Here is a 20,131-nt window from a genome sequence, read left to right as displayed (position 1 = left end):
CATGAGCAGGCTCAGAGAAGCAGACAACGCGACGCCGGGGGACACTTCGACGATACATACTTTATTCAAGTAACCGGCCACGACCACATATCACGCGGGTATCATCTTCGGTGAAAGAAACCAACTCGGGCACAGAACAAATTAAAACAAACGGCGAAGCGACCGTAGCGCACACGCACAATGCCTTTGGCAATCGCCTTCGCATGCTTTGGCTGAAGCCTTGGCTGAAACTAAAGAAAGTGACAGCTACGTTGACAGAAACTCGGGCATCAAACAAACGCCAAAACGAACCTACCACTGCAGTTGGGCGCACTTGCGCAATAGTAATAAAAAACACCTTACCGCAGTGCATAGCTTTCTGATGCTACGCGATAAAAGTAAAAACAACAAAAAAGCCCACGGCTCAGGAAGTGACGAAAATGTCTTTATCACGTGACTTTTGGCTGTGACGTCACGACCTCGATCTGTTGATGGCCGGTCAGAGCGTACCCTCGCCGGCGACGGCAGCGGCTCGCTCCACCGATCTCCACGCGACGTAAGCGCCGCTGCGGCCTAGGTACGAGTTAAGGCCGCGTCCGACGGCGGAGTTTTCAAGCTGGCCTAATCTAGAAACGTTTGTCGTAGCGACTGCGCTGGTTTGCAAGCGTAGCGAGGCAGCCACATACCAAGCACCTTAAAAATTTGACCGTCGTGTTCGCCCAAATTAGGCCGCCGCTGTTGTAAACAAGTAAGCAACACTGTCTATGGGCTCCAAAAAAATCACGTGACTTCCTCCACACTTTTCGCAATGCATTGGGATACTAGGGGCCTCTCCTGAGTATTCTTTCCTCCATGCCTCGATGAGTGCCGCCATAGTGTGTTGTTCGGCCGGAAGTTCGGCGTGGCATGGCCGGCAACGAGTTTGTGGCTATGCAAATTGAGTTTTTGTTTTATAAATTGCTGCCAAAAGTGCCGCTGTTAACACATTTTACATTGTATAAGATGCTGTGTTCCAGTGCTTAAATTAAAGAGTGAATTTGAGGGTTAGAAAGAAAAACAAAACAAGAGTCCTGCATATGGCTCCCACCGCAGATACAGCGGGCGTTCCCGGATGTATTTTTAAGTTATTACATACTCCAAACTTGAGGTTTTCTATGGTTTCTTGTAATATTTTTGCGTCCCGATAGCCGCAGGCAAAATCGGATGTACGGTATTGCACCGATTTATTAGGGGCGGTGCTTAAAATGGAAAGGCGAGAGAGCACGTCAAATCTCAGCAAAAATGGCTGATCGAATTAAGCGCGCGGGGCCCGGGGCACGCGTTCGTGTCGTCGTCTACGTGCTAGCCGGCTTACCAGGAAACCCGGCACGTATCCATCACTTGGAGATTGTACCAAGTGCAATAACCCTTACATACCTTAAACAGGGGATTGCCCCGCTTAACACACAATCCACGGGACATTTTACCCCCCGTCGAAATTGCATCGCCCCGATGCACGCAGAGTTATTTAAAATGATAGATGCACTTATGGTGTTGTTTAAAATGAGTCCGTCAACGATCGAAGTATGGCTTCATGCGCACTACATGAACGACGTCAGGGCAGCGGTTATGGCGGCGTCGAGACACGAGGCGATCGTCGACTACTTCGTACGTTACGTCTGTAACCTGGCGCAGCACCCGATATGGTCCAAAGTACCGTTTAAGAAGTTTTTCACAGAGTCCTCGACGTCGGACGGGAGTCCATACCCAGACCACGGGCACGGCCGCTCGATGGAAACCTAGTTTCCATCGAGCGGCCGTGCCCAGACTCTGTCGCCAGGTTTGTACACAGCAGTCCTGTGGCGGAGGTTGTAGCGGTGGGAGTCGTACAGCTCTTGCCGTCTTGTTCGAACTTGCGCCAGCTGCCGCGCTTCCTCTGCTCGTTCAGTGAATTCGTGCAGTTCCGTGTTGTCGGCGGTGGTGTTATGGGGCAACATTGCATCCACCATGGTGGTGACAGGTCGGCCATAAAGAAGACAGAACGGCGTCATTCTTGTCGTGTCTTGTTGAGCCGTTTTATAGGCGAACGTGATGTATGGCAACACAGCATCCCACGTCTTGTGTTCCACGTCGGTGTACATGGTGAGCATGTCCGCTACTGTCTTATTTAGGCGCTCAGTAAGGCCGTTTGTCTGCGGGTGATACCCGGTCGCGTATTCCCAAACCATATCCCGTAGGGGCCCAGGCCGACCACACCCCCTAACCAGGGGCGCAGCCCACGAGATTAAAAAAATTGCAATTTTTTAACCCCCTTGGACGCAGCTCCGTGACGTCTCTACCTGTATGTGCGCGACTTCATGCGAGGTGGATATCTTCTTTTTCCCCCTCCCCTCGTTTCGACTGCTTGGCAGGCGGCCGATGGTTTCGCTCCGTGGGCGGGGCTCTCCTGCGGCGCTTGGGAAGCTGACGCAGATGTGGTAGAAGCTAACCTTTTGTACCTGAGCCCCTCATCTCTCCGCGCTCTTCTTGCGCACCTGCAAGTTGACGCTGACCTCCGATCGTGTTCTTAAATAAGCGCTCGACTCGGGGCTCGAAGTGCGCGCTCGAGGATGGACACTTTCACGCGCATGTGGCAATTATACACGGCCAGGAAAGCAAACACCCTCATTGAAAGCTCATTCTACAGCACACAGATGGGTATACAATTGAGTTGGGTGCTCTTTCACAATATACACAGTTCAAAACACGATTCGGTGCTGCAGGTAAGGATTGCAAGAAAGGCAGCCAATTACCCATGACTACATTTACAAACTGTCCTACCCTTGCGAAAAATTACAGCTGCATGAGCTGCTACACTTTGGCACTTTCATAAGCACTATTAAATTTAATTCTATTAACATTAACTTCATTGCATTATTCTTTATCAGGAACAGTGCCACTAAGGAAAACCATGACATTTTGTTAACAGCAATGGAAGGTGTGAATCGTTCTTGCAAGGGTGATACATTGATAAGAAAGACACCAGTTCAAACGTACACGTTTTACACTCGGTCATGAATTCTGCATAATTTACACTGCTGGTCTTAACAATTTAGGGAAACAATATCTAAAATATATACCAACCAAGGGCTAAGTAATAGTTGGATTGTACAGCAACTGAAGTACTCGAGGAGTTTGATATATGTCTTCTGTACAGGTCTATTGACCACAGTCTCTTCACTGAAGCCACCAGGCCGAGTTTGATATCAGTAATCATGCGTGCTACCACTCACGCTGTTGCTAATGTCGATTAGTTATTTTTAACAATTTGTGCTTCATGCACACAGAGATTTTGCTGCATAAGATACGTTATTTATAAATAGACAGCTCCAGCAGGATCCGAATGGCGCTGATGCACCCCCTGTAATCGGGAAGGCACACCAAATCGTTACCACTTAATTTGACTATGTCCATAATTCGACCGTAATCGCCACCAGCTTTTAACTCTAGGTCCCGCCCCTGCGACAGAACAGGAACATGTTAATCGGGTCCGTGACGATCCCACCGCACTAGAAGCAATTACCGAGTACGCCCTTGAAAACAGACTCTACAAATTGGTGTAGCAGCCTGGCCGACTTTCCCCTTCGGTATACAATGTGAACTGTCTGCAGCATGCACTGTTTTCAGTGTGAACCGAGTTGTCCACAGTGTGAACTATACATTTAAGTGTGAACTGTGCCTTTGCTGCCCCTGACTGACTTTAATGTGTTCATTTTGCGATTAGGACCCCAAGACTGCAACTGTGTTCATTGTGCGAGTTGTGACCTTCCCCTTTTCTCCCCATCCTTGCTCCCCCAGGGCCCCATGGCCTGTCATTCAATGCAGTGTTACACTCACTCAGATACGTATATTCTTTTCGCTGGGACTAATGAGTAGTTGCCCGTGAGCTTGAAGTCACGGTATTCGCAGCAGAGATAAAACTAAGTAAAAAAGTTATCTCCTTGGCGCACTATTTTTACGATAGTGATCTCGGAGTTCAAATAGCGGCAAAAAATTGTCACTTTTAGAGATCCACTGATGGGTATAGATGGGCAGTTTGTGTCTGTTTCCTGCGACGCATTTTTAGCTACCACATATATATATATTTCTGTAGTGTCTGGCCTTTTATTTCGCCAGCATTGTGTCCCAGCTCGTGCTCCAACTGTAAGCCACACACACGCAAAAAAGTATACAAATGTATAAACAAGAAATAGCAGGAATAATAATATAAATAGTACAACACAAGTTGCCCGCGGAGCGAAACCATCGGCCACCCGCAAAGCAATCGAAACGAGGGGAGGGGAAAAAAAGAAAAAATCCATCTCGCATGAAGTCACGCACCAATAGGTAGAGACGTTACGGTGCTGCGTCCAAGGAGGTTAAAAAATTGCTATTTTTTAACCTCATTGGCTGCGCCCCAGCTTAGGGGGTGTGGTCGGCCTGGGCCTCTACGGAATAGAGTTTGGGAATACGAGATCCGGTCGACTTACGATGGGAGGTACCGCTGAGCCGCATGATTTCCTCGACGAGGGCAGCAGTAAATGCTTTTCCTCGGTCAGTGATAACGATAGCAGGAGCACCGTGGCGGAGGAGAATCTTCGTAACAAAAAACTGGGTGACCTCGAGAGCGGTTCCCCGCTTCAGGAATTCCGTTTCCGCGTACCTAGTGAGGTAGTCCATGGGAACTATAATCCACTTGTCACCACCGAATGACGTCGGAAATGGTCCCAAAAGGTCAATTCCGACCTGCTCAAAAGGTTTTTCTGGAATCTGAACAGGGTGCAGTACACCTGCTGGTCGGAGTGGCGGTGCTTTACGACGTTGGCACTCGTGACACGTGCGTACGTAGTGTCGCACCGTGGCTGCCAGCTTGAGCCAGTACCCAGGTAGCACAAAAGAGCTTAAAGTCTTCTACTACCGCGATTTTTCAGGACGAAAGAAACGGCTTGCAAACATCCCAGACAATCCGATCACGCATTCGCGACGTTTTCGAAAGGTCTTAAATAAGGTCTAATGTCCAGCGGGTATTACTATTTCTAGACGATTTATTTACTCTCTTTAAAACATCTTTGAAAATCGGTTTAGAAGTGGGATTTTGTAAGAGCTGTATAAGTCTGTTAATGTGACCTTTAAATCCGCATTTTAGAGGGTTAGAAGACGTTCTTATAATTCTGGTCTAGAAAAGGGCCTTAGAAAGATGCTAAGAATGCCTTTCTTGGGATATTTAAAGCCGCTTTTTAGACATAAAATACGGCTTTATGAACCCCCCTCCCATACCCCCCTCCCCCGGAGGTGATGCTGGGGGCGAATGCAGCGGCTTTGCTGCATGCATTCGCAATTAAAAGCCATTTGGCTCGAGCAAACATTTTATTGAGACCAAGCCATGGGGGTAATGTACTGAGGAGAAAAATACGGTTACAATTCAGAACATAATGTGGTGAAAGCGTCCTTTCCAGCAGCCAGAAGCATCTTATATAAAAACATTACAGTGGTCATACGAAAGAAAGAATTCTGTGCAAATAAAACATTGAACAAAAAAAGAGCAATGCAAGAAACTTGTAGCAACAAGTCCAGAAGTCTACACTTTCTTATTTTCAAAGAAAGAATGGAGGGCAAACAGAACTCTGAAAACAAAAACAAAAGAAATCAATGCAAGAAACTTGTAAAATCAGGTCCATAACTGTGTGAACTTGCTTATGGATATTGGAAGGTGCGAATGAAGCACAAATAAAACACTACAAAAAAGGCACACGCAACAAACTCTCACCATCACGTCCACAACTTGTACAGTTGTGTATGATTATTTGAAAGCAAGTATGCAGCACAAATAAAACTTTCACGAAAAAATATAAATAGAAGAAAATTGTACCACCAGGCCCACAACTTTGTACATTTGTTTTTAAACTGAAACAATAAGACGCAAGCGCTTGTTCTACAAAAAATGATACCAACTTAGGAAAGTGAAACAATTGAACTGCGTTTATCTGATAGATCACATTGTAAAAATGTACCACGAAATTACTAGGCAGAATACCAGTGGTCGCCTGGAGCCAGCAGTGTTAAATACTTCCTTCCAAATAAAAAGCCACGTGCAGTATGACTAACAAAGCATCACCAGCGGAAGTGAACATATCTTAAATGCAAACGCTTTTCTTCAATACACATGGTTCATACATGGTTGAAAAAAAAGAAAACAATGCACAATTTTTCTAAACAAAGAAAAAGCCATGTGCAGCACGACTAGCAAATATCACCAGTAGTAGTGAACCTATCTTAAAGGGACCCCGAAAAGCTTTGTGAAGATGGCAATCAAATGCATTCAGGTGGTAGAACACATAACGGGGGATTTTTGAGCCAACTGTGAGCCCCATACGTTGTACAGATAATTTGTAAACAATTTTTGAAGATCGCCTTTCTCAGCCGATGAGCGCGACGCCGCAGCGAGCCGACCGCGGCTGACGCAACGGCGACCGCGGGTGACGCAACGGCGAAGGCGCCCCCTGATTCGCCCAATCGCCGGCAAGGTCGGCCGCCGGCGGCGTCACTGCCATTGGCTTCCGGCTGCTCTTCCTCCTTCCTGCGCGATCCCGAGGCAAAGGCGGGTCCGCAGTGATTGACGCGAGCCTAGGCGCAGGAATGTAGCTAGCTGCTTTGAAGGAGGTAGAGAGGGAGGAGGAGTCGATCGGCAAGTGGGGAGAGGTGCATTTAATTGCTTCTGGCGCAGCTAATACTGAATGTAGATCAATAATTCCAACGGCATTGCATCGCTATATTGGTGCTACGTGACAATACATGCCTTTTGTAACTTTTACAGAAGGCTTTTCTGGGTCCCTTTAAATGCCAAAACTTAATGGTTCATACATGCTTGAAAAAAAATATCCTCAACAACCACAACAGATAAAGGGGTGCTCTTCTCTGCACTGATGAGGGGCAAATCCTCTGTGACCTTTCTGTCGACGACGCCTTTCCCGTTTCTTGCACTTTCCTTAGCTGCGCTGTACTGGTCGTACCTCCAGCTGTTCAGGTTGTCTAGATGAACTGCAGAAAAAAATCCAATAAAGACGCCTATATGTGCAATCCGTTTAAAATATCGTGTTATGTGTCAGTCAATGTGGGTCTTACGTTCGCGCCTTTGCATTCTTGAGCTGGATCATGATGACTGTCTTCATTTCTGCGTCCATGGCTCCTCGTGTTTGCATATTTGCTCTCACAGCCTCCTAGAAAGAATTGTACACGCACGCATAATTCAGAGAACATTCCTTTTTTTACAGCCTCTTGTACGTTACCAGATAAATTTAACTAAACTGTGCAGTTGCAATGAGATCATAAAAAGTTGAACCAGGGCAAGCTGAAGCAGCAAGCATGGCACGTGCTATTTCATTTAACACTGCAGGCTTGACAGCCCAAACTACCTATTGACTAACCTCTGACGAGGCGGCACAAACCTTGTTTTTCTGCCCCGAGTAGCTGAAGTTCGCCGTCAATTCGTCTACAACTAAGAACCGCAACTGAGCCCCACAGCATGGCCAACGGGTATGCCACCTAAGCCTGCAAGTCGCTTGATATGAAAATAAACAGCAAGTGAGGCGGGAACTTCAAACACCTTTAGAATGGCCTGCCAGGCTGCGTTCGAGGTCCTTGTTTTCCTGAAGGCTGTCCTCCAGTCTTCCTAAATCTTCAGCACACTTCAGGGGAAAGCTCCAGTAGTCCATGTTCAGTTGAGGCCTCTCGCACCATCGGTTCAGAAGATTTAAAGTTTGCTCATTTTGCTGCCGTACGTAAGCAAGCTCCTTCATGATGAGCTTCCTGTCAGCTGCATGGGTAAAACAATGCAAAGACGCGCAATTCAGACCAGTTGCAGATGTACGGAGAGGGACAGCTACTTTATGTTTTATGGACTAGGTCTCGCTCCAGTGAAACAGTCAAAACATATCAGTATAAATGACAGCACAACTCTGCTCACGGCTACCCTAAACGGCTACCCCAGCGCGACCTATAAACAAAGACACGGTGGTGCATATTCAGTGCCACTGTAGACGTAGGGAGTTCTACTCTTAGCCGTGCAGGCTATGCCTCAGCAATGAAACAAAATTCCACTAATGGGCTTTAACGAGCAGTAATCCTCACCACTGGCGGCAACGCATTAAAGTTTATCCTTTACTCAAGAACATGCATCCCACACTTCACTGAGGTCAATGTCTCGCTCGTAGCCAAGCCCACCAACGGGCATATGGAAAACACCATGACATCGCGTACACGGATGCAAGTTCGTACCCCACCCAGTCTCGGCACCTGGAAGTGGCGACTACACAACATAAGTTCATTATTTGCGCCTTCCTTAACACCCCCTCCTCCTGGGTCGCCGAGAACTCACTGTTCCTCTGGCAATCACCCAAACTACGTCACCGATCATACTCACGGATTCCCAGGCTGCCTGTTGTAGCTTCTTGTTGGGTAAAGTGGTCCCAAAAGCCCTCCAACTACTGAGCCATGATCACTCCACTCGAACATTGGTTTTCTTTGGACTCTAGCCCATTCCTCACTGGTGGGCAGCGACTATATGCCCACCAGCAGGCCCACGGCCGTTTTTGCAAGGCTACCGAGGGCGATTTGGACACTCCACCCCTGGTCACCTTCCAAGACATCAATCAGGCAGCATTACCGCGCCCTTAGGCAATCGCTCCCCTCTTCATTCTAACCTACACACTAAAAATTTTTACGCCCAAAAGGGTGCTTCAGCTTGTCGCCGCAGGAGCACCCTAAAAACTGAATATTTTACGCCCTTTAGGGTGCTTGGATTTTGTCGCCGCAGGAGCACCCTCTGTGAAGCACCCCAGAAGACAGGTGCCTTATAACACCCTTTTCCGCCTAAAAGTATCCTAGGGTGCTACTTAGCACCCCAATCTGTAGGAGCATCTTCTGCAAAAGCACCCACCTAAAGGGGTACAAAACGGGTGCGTCATCCTCGGTTCACAGGTGCAGCAGGTGTGAGACCACATATTGCACAATATCACACACGATTATGGTATGAAACATTCGTGCTTTCCAAGCTCGGTTCTGTGAGACATTCCATTGAAGCTCAACATCAGCTGATAATTTCTTTGAACTTGTGTCACCGATTGTTAAAACATCAATTTAAAAAGTCAGGAGCCACATCTCAGTACAGTTATAACTTTAGAGGTAGTTGATTACCCAAAACTTCGTAAAAAACCAATTATATGTTCACTTTGCCGAACTGCAGTACACATCCTTCGAGATTCACTGCAGAGCATAACCATGCTGTGCAGTGAAAGCAATTAGGTGTGATACACTTCAACCACACAAAACTTCCTTGAACCTTAAAACCCTTGGCTTCTTAGTATTGCATCAAACTTCCAATCAAGGTAGCTACCTGCAATGTTTAGTGCCTTATTCTTGAGCTGAGCAGGAAGGTTCAATATCAAGGAAGACCAAATGCAAAATGTATAGTTTCCTCCGTAATGCGGCTCATAATATAGTTCCCTCCGTACTGCGGCTCATAATCTACTTATAAAAGTTGGGTACCCAAGCCATTTATTTTCGTTTGCATTATTCTTTTTGCTTTACGGAAAAATATTCATATGGTACAGCACTTGCAAGGTTTGGTGGTATTTGGAGTTTTATAAACATACCTTTAGACTAAATGACCCCACATAGCAATAACAAGAACTGCAAACATCACAGAACAATGCATACAAGTTCCCTGGTGAAGCCCATGGTTGAAATGTAATGCCATTGTTCAGAAAACATTATTTTATCATGAGGCTAGCTTGTACATGGTGCCTTGCATTATGTCCCTGCCGGTGGATGTGGGGTCATTTGTCACTGTTGCAAATGAAAAGCCAACAGCCAGGGCCCATTAGTTTTGGCTAGTATTACGAGGTGCCTCACGGTAAGCATTCTACGTCGATAGACTTTTTTAGAGTTGACTAGAACTGAAATCAGCAAAAGATTATCTACAAAACATTCATTCTATCCGCAGCTTTAGGGTTTGCTAATTTCCATAGTTGGGTTTCTTCTGCCTTTCTTAACAACATTTTTCTTTTGATAAGAAGGTGCACAACCAAAAGCAAAAAGCTTTTCTGTAAACCTTTGGTAGCTATATAATTGTTACAAAATATTTTACTCTAAATATGGCAGCTTAAACTGAGAATATTTGCATTTAAAAACATTAAAATAAGTTTAAATTGATCATAAATTTTTAGCTGTTTTTACGCAAAACTGTACATGGGATATGAAGTGCACCACAGGGAGGGCTTTGGATTAGCTTTAGCAAATTTGGGACATTTAAGGTGCACTGAAATCTCTACACATGCGCTTTTTCACTTTCTGTATCCACCAGGAAAATGGCTGCCAATTTAGACAGCGATTCTAAATAGTAGTTGACGTGCATTTTAAAATAATCACAAACATTATAGCCACAAAATTAATTTTTACAAGTTGTAGACATTGCCCGTTACACCAGACATTGGACTACACTGTCAAGAGCTTTGACATCTACAATGACGTCTACAAAGCAGGCTTATACTGGTAGAATGTTTCATACCATCATTACTGTGTGTTCAGAGCTCACGTGTGAAGTATGGATACTGCTGCTTCAGCAAGAACCGAGGATGAGCACCCTTCCTGGTTCTGAAAAAAAATAACAGAGGAAATGCCTTAAGCAGGATTCTGAAACGGGGATGAATGAAACAAGAATGAACAAGAAATTCTTTCAAAACATGTAAAGCAATGCAAACAAATATTTATTTCAACTTATTTCTACAAAAGACCACCTCATGAAGACCGGTGGTGGGGTATTGGCTCAAAAAAAAAAGCAGAGAGCACTTATACAAATGCTACAGGGAGCCTTCGCAGCCAACAAATGTTTGAGCACACCTAAACTAATCACTGTTCAACAAACTCATAAAAAATGTTTGAATGCATAAAAAACCAGTGGTAAACACAGGAAACAGTTAAAAAAAAACAGAATGACGGCACAAGTTTGTCCCGTCGTTCTCTTCTGTGTCCTGGGTTTTCCTATGGTTTTTCATCCATTCAAACATGTACCAGCTAGCCCAGTCCAACGCCTTGGTATCATAAAAATATGGATAGTCAATCCTTACACAAAGTTGAAAAAAAAAGAAAGTATAAAGTAGGTGACAAAATTAAAACGACAGCAAATTGGTTGGCTTTTAATTTTAAATGATAATATAAAAAATAATGGCATGAATGAAAGTGAGCAGCACGCGAAGTACCTTGTTGCTAGCCCGACATTCCACTTTGAAGCAAAATGTCCGCTTTCAACACTACATAGGCTAAACATGCAATGAGGCATTCCTTTAGGCACACAAAATATACCATAATTGTTAAAAAAGCTACGAATTAGTCGAAAAAACCTGACCACGACAAATTGGAATTAGTGACTAGATACAGTTTCAGAAATACACAGCGACATCATATAAAAATATATGGTTCCCATACAAAGATTGATCATAACAAAAATTCAGGACATTTATCAGACTGGCATCAATGTGCAAAGCAGCTTAATGAAGGAAGACGGTCTTCACTAAAAACATGTTAATATTGGGAGCTCATGTGCTTCCCTGCAAGTTGGGTGTGTAAACCCACTGACATCTTAACTAACCCGCCTGAATCATCACTTGATAGACATTGAGGAATTTTACGAATTGGTTTATTGTAGCCAGCTGTCTAGTTTATTTCCCTATTTTTCTTGGCATTTCGTGTCTAATTCTAAATTTGGTGACTAGATAGCTTTTACTATGGTCATGCACTGGTGACAACGAATATTTGATTTTACTTTAAAAAAATTTCAGTTTTGTTTTATTGCTCACCAGCCAACGATCTGAAATATCAGAGGCGCTTAAAACGTATGTTGGCATTTCCTTCCTGCAGTGTAGTACAACTAATCATGACTTTTACCATAATTTGTTCACAAATCGTAATATGTGGAAAGTATTCAGCTTAATGAAAATGTCATTTCAGAAGCATGCACAATCAACAAGGCCTCAATGACTCTCATGACGTGGTCCACTTGTTTCTGTCACAAATAACCTGAGTGCAGACACATTCCACCGAAGACGAAGGTAACATGCCCTCTTGGGTGATGAATATTTAAAAAGCCTTACGAGTAAATTTGCTGCTGAGCACGTGAAATTGTGGCATTAAAACAAAAGATCCCTCTGCGGCATCTTTCACTTGGAAGAGCGCTTGACCACAAACTTTGAGAAGCTGGAAAATGCTCCATGAACCGCTCCAGCCAGCAGAAACGATGCAGGACACAAGTTGGTAGGCGGACCGTTGGCATCCTGCGATTGTGAAGATATTTCTGTTTAGTAGATGCTCTTCTTTTTGTACCACTGTTTATTTCACCTTTAACAAGCAGCTGAACTCCTTAACGTTCGCATAATAAAATGCTGCAATGCGGAACAGTTAGCAGGGTTACCTCAATTTTGCTTTTCTACGAATTAACACAATGTAGGTAATCTGCACACAACTACAATCAAACTACAATTTTCACCTACTTCACTGCTAACATCAGCGTTTGACTGCTGAAGCACAAATACAGGTTAGACATGTGAGCAATCTGCTAAACGTATCCCCACAAACTGAACAATCAGGCATCAGAAATCGGCAAGGAAGGAGGTGTCACGTTTAAATGGCACTTTTTTTTGTTCAAAACATAAACAACACCTGGAAGCTTGAAGCGTGAGAGGGGGTCTTTCACGCTGACAATGTCAGAACATAGCTTGCTAGTGGGCACCTGCACGATGTGCACAATGTGTTTCTTGAAAATGCGTGCGAAAGTTTGATTGATGTGTAGGACGAGAATTGCAGCACGTTTTGACACAGGCCTTGTGGACGCTTCTGCCTGCTAATGTCAATGTGGATTCTTGCTAGTCGCCCTCTTCGCTTCTTTCTGAATATAATGCTTTAGGCATTATATTCAGGACAACGACTGCATCAAAACGTGCAGCAATTACCTACGTCCCACACATCGGTGAAACTCTCGCACACATTTTCAAGACACGCAGTGCCTACATTGTGCATGTGCCCACTAGCAAGCTGCGTTCTGACATTGTCAGCGTGAGAGACCCCCTCTCACGCTCCAAGCTTCCGGGTATTGTTTATTAGATTCCATGCGCTGAATGCAAATCAGTGTACATTGGCGAAACGGGCAATCTGCACAGAAGATTAATGCAGCACTGGAACGAAGTGAACAAGGGCCATGCAAAAACAAGTCCACTGGCAGAGCACCGTGAGAGGACGGGACACGTGGTCGACTGGAACAAGACAAAATTACTGACAACTGAGTGCAATCTATATTCTCGATTACTGCTCGAGTCCCTCATTGTTCAGACAACGCCCAACATTATCAACATAATGGATGGCAATCTGCACCATATCTATGCAAACTCATTGCGCCGCGTAATGCCCAATATATAGCTTCGTTTTCCACGACACATGCTCACCGTGAACAAGCAACAAACCGTTAAATGGATTTCTTGACTTGGTCAGTGACCTACGTTTCATCACTGCAATAATGCATTTACCTGCCTACACGGCATTCCGTCAAACACTGGACTACACCACATGAGCCATTGGCGTTCTTAACCTGCACCAGAGTATATAACCTTTCACTACTGCTATGAGATAGACCCATAAACGCACTTCAATATGGCCTTTATATTTAGCTCTTGGAAACATTATGTATAATTTTACCTTTAAGTTGCACCTGCTACAGCAGCTGGTACTATACCAAAAACATGAAAAAAAAAAACGGTGGTTTAACACGCCAAAGCTACACTTGGGATATGGGGAGCACTGTAGGGGAAGGCTTCGCATTAATTTTGACCATCTGGGTATTTTTGTGCGCAACGAAATCTCCAAACACGGGCGTCTTTACGTGTTGCCTCCATCTGAAAAGCGGCTACACCAAGCGGTATCTAACCGACATTCGCCTCCACAGCACACCACCCTAGCCACGGCAGTGGGTTAAACATATGAAATAAAGCGAGTTTTGGAGTGCAAATGAAAATATTAATCACACGTCTTATTTTCCCAATCGATGTACCTTTTGAAATCCACCATGCAATCCCCCCTCCCCTACCGGCCTACCAAAACACCTTTGTCTCAAGAGGTAATCAGGCTGTTGTTAATGAAGTAAGTATTTACAATCCGAGACTTGCCACCGTTAAAGTCATGCACTTTGTTTTAGAGATAAGCGACATTAGCCATTTGCAGCACCAGGAGTTAATTGTGTTAAGATCAGATTGAAAGCATTGACGGTAGTAGTTGAAAGAAATTGTGTGATAAATTACAGCATCATCTGCAAATAGACCTACATGGGAGGATATGCAACATGGAAGATAGACCAAGCAACCTGCCTGGGGGGACAACAAAGTGGCACGGGCAAAAGAAGTATATAGTTATTAAAAGTAAACTGCATTTGAGAAGAATGAAAATCTTTTGCTCAAGTGAGGACATTAGGGTGAAGTTTGAGAAGTAGTCTGTGGTGTGCAATGCGATTGAATGCTTTAGAAAAATCGAGAAAAACTACCGCAGTTTGTAAGCCTGTGTCAATGGATCAATGTAGATCGTGAACAAATCCTGAAAGTTGTGTTTCTCAAGTAACCCTTGTGAAAACCGTGGTGATACTCGAATGTGATATTGTGATTTTATAAATAATTAGCGACCTGAGAGTGGATGAAATGTTGCCTGACCTTGCATATGGTGCTTGTTAGGGAAATTTAATGGTGAAGTACCGTCTCCTGATTTAAAGACTGGTGCTACCTCGACTATCTTCCAACCATTGAGATTAGTGCCTGTCATGAGAGACTGCGAAAAAAGCGCTGTCAGAATTCTACAGACTGCGGGATGTACTTTTCGGTATAGTATGATTATTACCAGTATGATCTGAAGTAGACCAGTTTGTATTGCAAGTTTAAAACCATATCGAAAGATCCTAAATGTTTGCTTGGCTTGATTACATACGAATACTTGCTTCAAAGTCAGTTCAATTTCTCTTCTTGCCCTTTAGTCGTCAGCCCCAGATTCTCTTCAATATCTCTGCTAAGCAATGACACGCTACATACGCACAGCACTGCTTCATGAAAATGTTTCAAATAATCAGAGGCCACAGCACTGCTAACAGGTATACATCATGGCAAGTTCCACAACATGCAATAACTAACCTGAAAGTACATAATCGGTGGGTGCACCGATATGGCAGCAGTGCCTGGACCGATGTGTCGAGCAAATGCGCTGACTTCTGAACGGGTGGTCCAAGCGGCCAGATGATGGATGAATGACAATTCCTGGCGGCAAAGCGTACGGAGCACCAACGAAAGGCCAGGCAGTACTTGGGTACAGCAGGTGCAGTGTCGGTTGGCCAAGGGAGGCCCTGGCAAAGCCTTTGAAACTGGACTGGAAGGCAGCTGACCCAGGACAGCCAGCAGCAGCACCTGCAGGTGCATAATCTGTGAGTGTGCTGACACTTGTTGAAATACAAGAAGAGCACACACAAAGCACGAATGCTTACATCAAGTAGATTTTTAATCGTTTAAAGACAGTAACCTCCAAGGCACTAATAAGAACATTCCCGGAACACCCCAAGTGAAATTTAGGTCACAGTAAGAATGTATTTATTAGACCCGCAGGTACTGTGAGTGGGGTATGCATGATATATGCAAAGCTAGCTACTGAGCTAATTTGCATGGAACGCATGCTAGCAGCTCATCTGTATCCCTTGCTTTCAATCGGAACTGGTGTGTGATAGTTGAGGCTCCTCCATTTCAATGTCTGACTTGTATCTGCACGTTCAATTCTCCAATATAAATCGAGTTGAGTGAGTGCCTACAGCTTTCTTGTTAGTCTCTGTATGGCCTGCGGTTTTGCGAAAATGAGAACTTGCGAATTGGCTCAATTTTCTGCACTAATTTAAACAATACATATGCGTCTGGTATCAAGCCGCAGACTTCCCGAGAGCTACTCTGACAGAATCGGCAGGCGCCTCGTAGGCGTTGTGAAATCTCCCCCACTACCCCGAGACTATGCTAACTCCCTGCGAGGCCACATGCGCGCATTTCACCTTCAATTTGCACGTATGTGAATTCTATACCTCTATGAACTCTCAGACGGGCGTCGTCATATTCGTGCCGGACTCGTGAAGCTCGGCAACGTAAATTACCGCACTCGCTCGCTGGCGCGCGGCCCGAACTCTCTCACCGTTTCCGGCCCTTGCATACTATTTTCTCCACCATGCACTTCGTAAATTCTCATGTTTAACTACACCTCGTGCGCCCTCATCTCTTGCCTGCTTTTCTTCCAGCACAACTCCGTCAGCACCCGGTCGACGCGTACGCTGTCGGGGCGCGTTGGCGAGCGAGTACGGCAATTTCGCTGTTGTCGAGCTTCACGAGAACAGCACACATATCGCGGCCCGAAGACCGCGAGGCGTACGGTCGCCGGTCTCGCGAGCGCAATAGCTGCGAAGCGCACTGCACGGAATTCGTGGGTGGGGGGGGGGGGGGGGGGGGGGAGAGATTTCACAACACCTACGAGACGCCAGCCATGGAATCACGTGTACGCGTTTTCACGTGCACTTCCAGGGAACCTCCTGTTCATGTTATTTCTTGGTATACCGCGGGTATTCACGAGGGAGGACTAATCACAGCGTTGTGCCACTCACGCGAAATTGCGACTGCGATCTGCAACCGCAAAGGCACTGTTTGAGAGACACATAAACAAACGCCCCGGTGTTAAAGAGCCTTGCGTGATGTGAAATTATTAGCAGCCGTGTACCATAGCGCGAGCATCGTAGCCAATGTCTAGCTTCAGCGTAAATTGATGCTGACTTCTGCGGAAACGGTGGACTGGGCGCCAAACAAGTATACTAACTCACGTAGGCTCTCAGAGCAAACGAGATGGGGGTCTAGCGAATTACTGACCCATAAACACCAGAACTCGTTCCAACCAAATACAGAATAATAAAAAATGCGTACTTACCCGAGCAAAAACGATGTTTCCAACGTACAATTCTCCTTCACTGTCGTCTTCATCTCGCGGACACACGAACACGCTTTGTTCTGATGCAATGTCATCCACTTTTGACGCGCAGTATTTTATCCGGCGATGATCGTTCTTCCGGGGTCCCCATGTTAACACACGCGTAGGTTGGAAGGGTAGACATCACCCATAAAGCTTCTATAACTATGATTTAAGCTTGAAATAGATAAAACAGATTAAATCACGCCACCAACCACTCGGCACAAAACGCCATGAAAAAAAACACACAAAAGTGAGAGATAGTTGCCAGACTTCAAATGCAGCACCTCTATGTTTGACGAAAATTGTGTTACTACTGTAATGTTGGTAATTATCTTTCTGCTTTCAAAGTCTGAAATGTGTTTATAACTTAAATTTAAGGTTTTTAAACACAAAAAGTGAATTCACATAAAGTAATTGACATATATACTGATATTGTTTTGACGTTGACGTTTGTTTTGGTTTTGTTTTCACGGCGGGCTTCTCAAGAGAGAACGTGCGAGAAAACGAGCTACTTTGGGTTTAGGAAGAGGGCGGTAAACGTCGGCGTGATAGAAAGCAAGGAACCCTGGTCTTTACGCTTACCCTGGTCGTTAAAAAAGGAGCTAATGAAACCCTCACGTAAAAAAAAAAAAAAAAAAAAAAACACGTTCGACGAGGAATCGAATCATTGACCTACAAAACAGTAAACGGACGCGTTAACAAACAGCTATGTCGGCGGGCGGTGTTCGAGGCGCCTAAAACAACTCTATACTTACGTAAGTTGTCAACGAATATTGTCGCTTGTGTCTAGTCATCGCCTCCTTTAACGATGGTCTAGTTTATGCTGCATTTTTGAAATTCTGGCTGTCCTAACGCTTGTTTCTCACGCACCGGTCTTGCAGACGAGGCCGCATTGCTAGCGCTGCAAGCGATTGAGCCAAAGCTCCATTATTTGACTCAAGAAAAGCTATCGCAGTCAACCCGACCTTTTCTGCGCAAGCCACGGCAGCCACGAAATAAATGGAATGTGCCGTTAGAATTATGGCGTTGATAACGCTTGTTTGACCGGCACCGTCTTGCAGACAAGCAATGTCGCTCTAATACTACAAGCGATGTCACTCCTGGCATGTCAGGCGCATCAAACCCATCGTGTAAAGGCACATTCCCACTGGCGATTTGTCTCGTCGCGCGACGGCGCGCGTCGCGCGATGAGGCGTTGAGGTGGTGTTCGCACTTGCGATGAGCGATGATGCGACTGCGTTCAGCGCAGCTGCTTCCCGACTTGTACATACGACCTCGTTGGTGCGTCAACCATTCGAAGTCAAAGAATACGCGACAAAAGCAGGTAGAAATCAAACTAAAACACATGCTACTAACCTGGAGCAATGCCGAAAGCATTTGCGGGTTGCGGGAGGAGCAGAAAATAACAAACTCACGAAGGCTCTTTTCAACATATTATTGCACGAAGAAATGCACACGCTTGCTTTTACGCCACAACACCCGCATCACGGCCCACAAATGTCGCTTCTTTTCACATGCGCAACGTTCTGACGCCTCCGAACTCTACGCGTGTTTACCAGTCGCCGATAGACGAAGAGGCTGCAAGTCAACCTACCGTCTCGCTGTCCACCTAGCTCCATTTACAATCCATACACGCTTCTCCACACTGATGAGTTCCACGCTATTCGTTGATTAGTACACGCGCACGCTGAAGCCACTGACCAAAGAACCGATGCACACGGGAAGTTGCTTGCCGGCCCGACCCGGCGGGTACAGCGATAGCGGGCCAAGCGCCTGGCCGCCTGGCCGAGCCGAGCGAGCCAGCGGCGGTGGCGGCGGCGGCTCGTTCTCGCCCGCCCGCAGCGTTTGCATACCGGATGTAAAGAAACGTTTCGTTTCCGGCTACGTCAGCCTACTCCGCGGCCATGATTGGCTTACCGGTTTTGCGGGGCCGTCGCGCGACGAGGGAATTCGGACCGACAGCGATCGGCTCCGCCGTCGCAAAACTCCGAAAAGCGACGGCCGGCTCGTCGCTTTGCGACGTCGCTTTTAGTCGCGCGACGAGGCGCATCGCCAGTGGGAATGTGCCTTAAAACGACTGCTAACAGTGCGAAAACCTCTGAGTTTGTAACAAGTGGGGATTTGCGGTGGCGGCGACGTAATAGGTACAGCAAGCAGGTAGGCAGAACAGCAGCGTAGGGTTACAACCTTTCCCCGAAAAAAAAAAACGGGCCTTCCGGGGGGGGGGGGGGGGATTGTGTTGAAAAAAGACGCCATGTTTTTTAACATGCAGTGCCATTTATTGTAGTGTTTTCTTAGAGAGAAATCAACATAACGTTTGTACTGAAAGTGATTGAGAGCTTGGTTAATCGCTCTGAATGTGCTTCACTGAAAAGTAACCGCAATTGCTGACCGCGGCGGTAGAATTTCGTTATTTTGTTCTTCCCTTAGGTCCCCCTCCATCTGAGGCAGCGCGCTCGCCCGCGTATTTTCTCTGCTCGCGTGTCTTTGCGCAGCTTGTCGACATAGGCGTGCGCAGAGTTCTCAATTTGGGGGGCAAAGTCTTACCGCTGCGCCCCCCCCCCCCCCCAGAGCAACTCCCGACCTCTTCTCACTGAAGGCCTTGCGGTGCGAACGCAGTGCAAAGAGGGATGGTTATAAAATTTTAATTTCAATGTGATGGAATTGCAACACACACAAAATATTTCTGAGCAGAAATTTTACTTTCATGTGTTACATCGGCAAGGCATGGAGCAAATTTGGCGCCCCCTTCAGATGATTAGGGGGGGCGGCCGCCCCCCCTGCCCCCCCCCTGTGCGCACGCCTATGCTTGTCGACACGTATTTATCGTCTTAGTTGTTGAATTGACGCTTATAAAACGCCAAAACGGGCATAATCACGGCACAAAAGCCAAAAAACCGGCTGATGACGGCTGGTTTTAGATATGGACCGGCAACCGGCCCGCTGTTTAAAAAACCGGTCGGGCCGGTCCAAAACCAGGAAGGTGGCAACCCTACGGCAGCGACGAGCGAAAATGATTTTACACGACCGCCCCCGTCGGCCTGCGCAAAAAAGGAAGATAGAACCCCTGCATACACGCCCTCGAAGA

At 45.9% G+C, this 20,131-nt stretch overlaps 1 long non-coding RNA gene across 1 annotated transcript; it reads right to left on the bottom strand.

Moving 5' to 3' along the window:
• Positions 1–10,718: 10,718 nt before the first annotated feature.
• LOC144158345 (uncharacterized) lies at positions 10,719–17,333 on the bottom strand. The gene is made up of 3 exons (XR_013320024.1): positions 17,002–17,333; positions 15,189–15,458; positions 10,719–12,302 (listed from the first exon to the last, which is right to left on the bottom strand). It is a non-coding gene; the product is annotated as an uncharacterized LOC144158345 (long non-coding RNA).
• Between the last annotated feature and the right edge of the window lie 2,798 nt (positions 17,334–20,131).

The sequence above is a fragment of the Haemaphysalis longicornis genome, unplaced genomic scaffold (genome assembly GCF_048455015.1).
Source record: "Haemaphysalis longicornis isolate Haplotype H1 unplaced genomic scaffold, Haemaphysalis longicornis Haplotype H1 scaffold_10, whole genome shotgun sequence".
NCBI lineage: Eukaryota > Metazoa > Arthropoda > Arachnida > Ixodida > Ixodidae > Haemaphysalis > Haemaphysalis longicornis.
The sequence above is the reverse complement of the archived record's forward strand: the minus strand, read 5'-3'. Positions and strand labels throughout refer to the sequence as shown.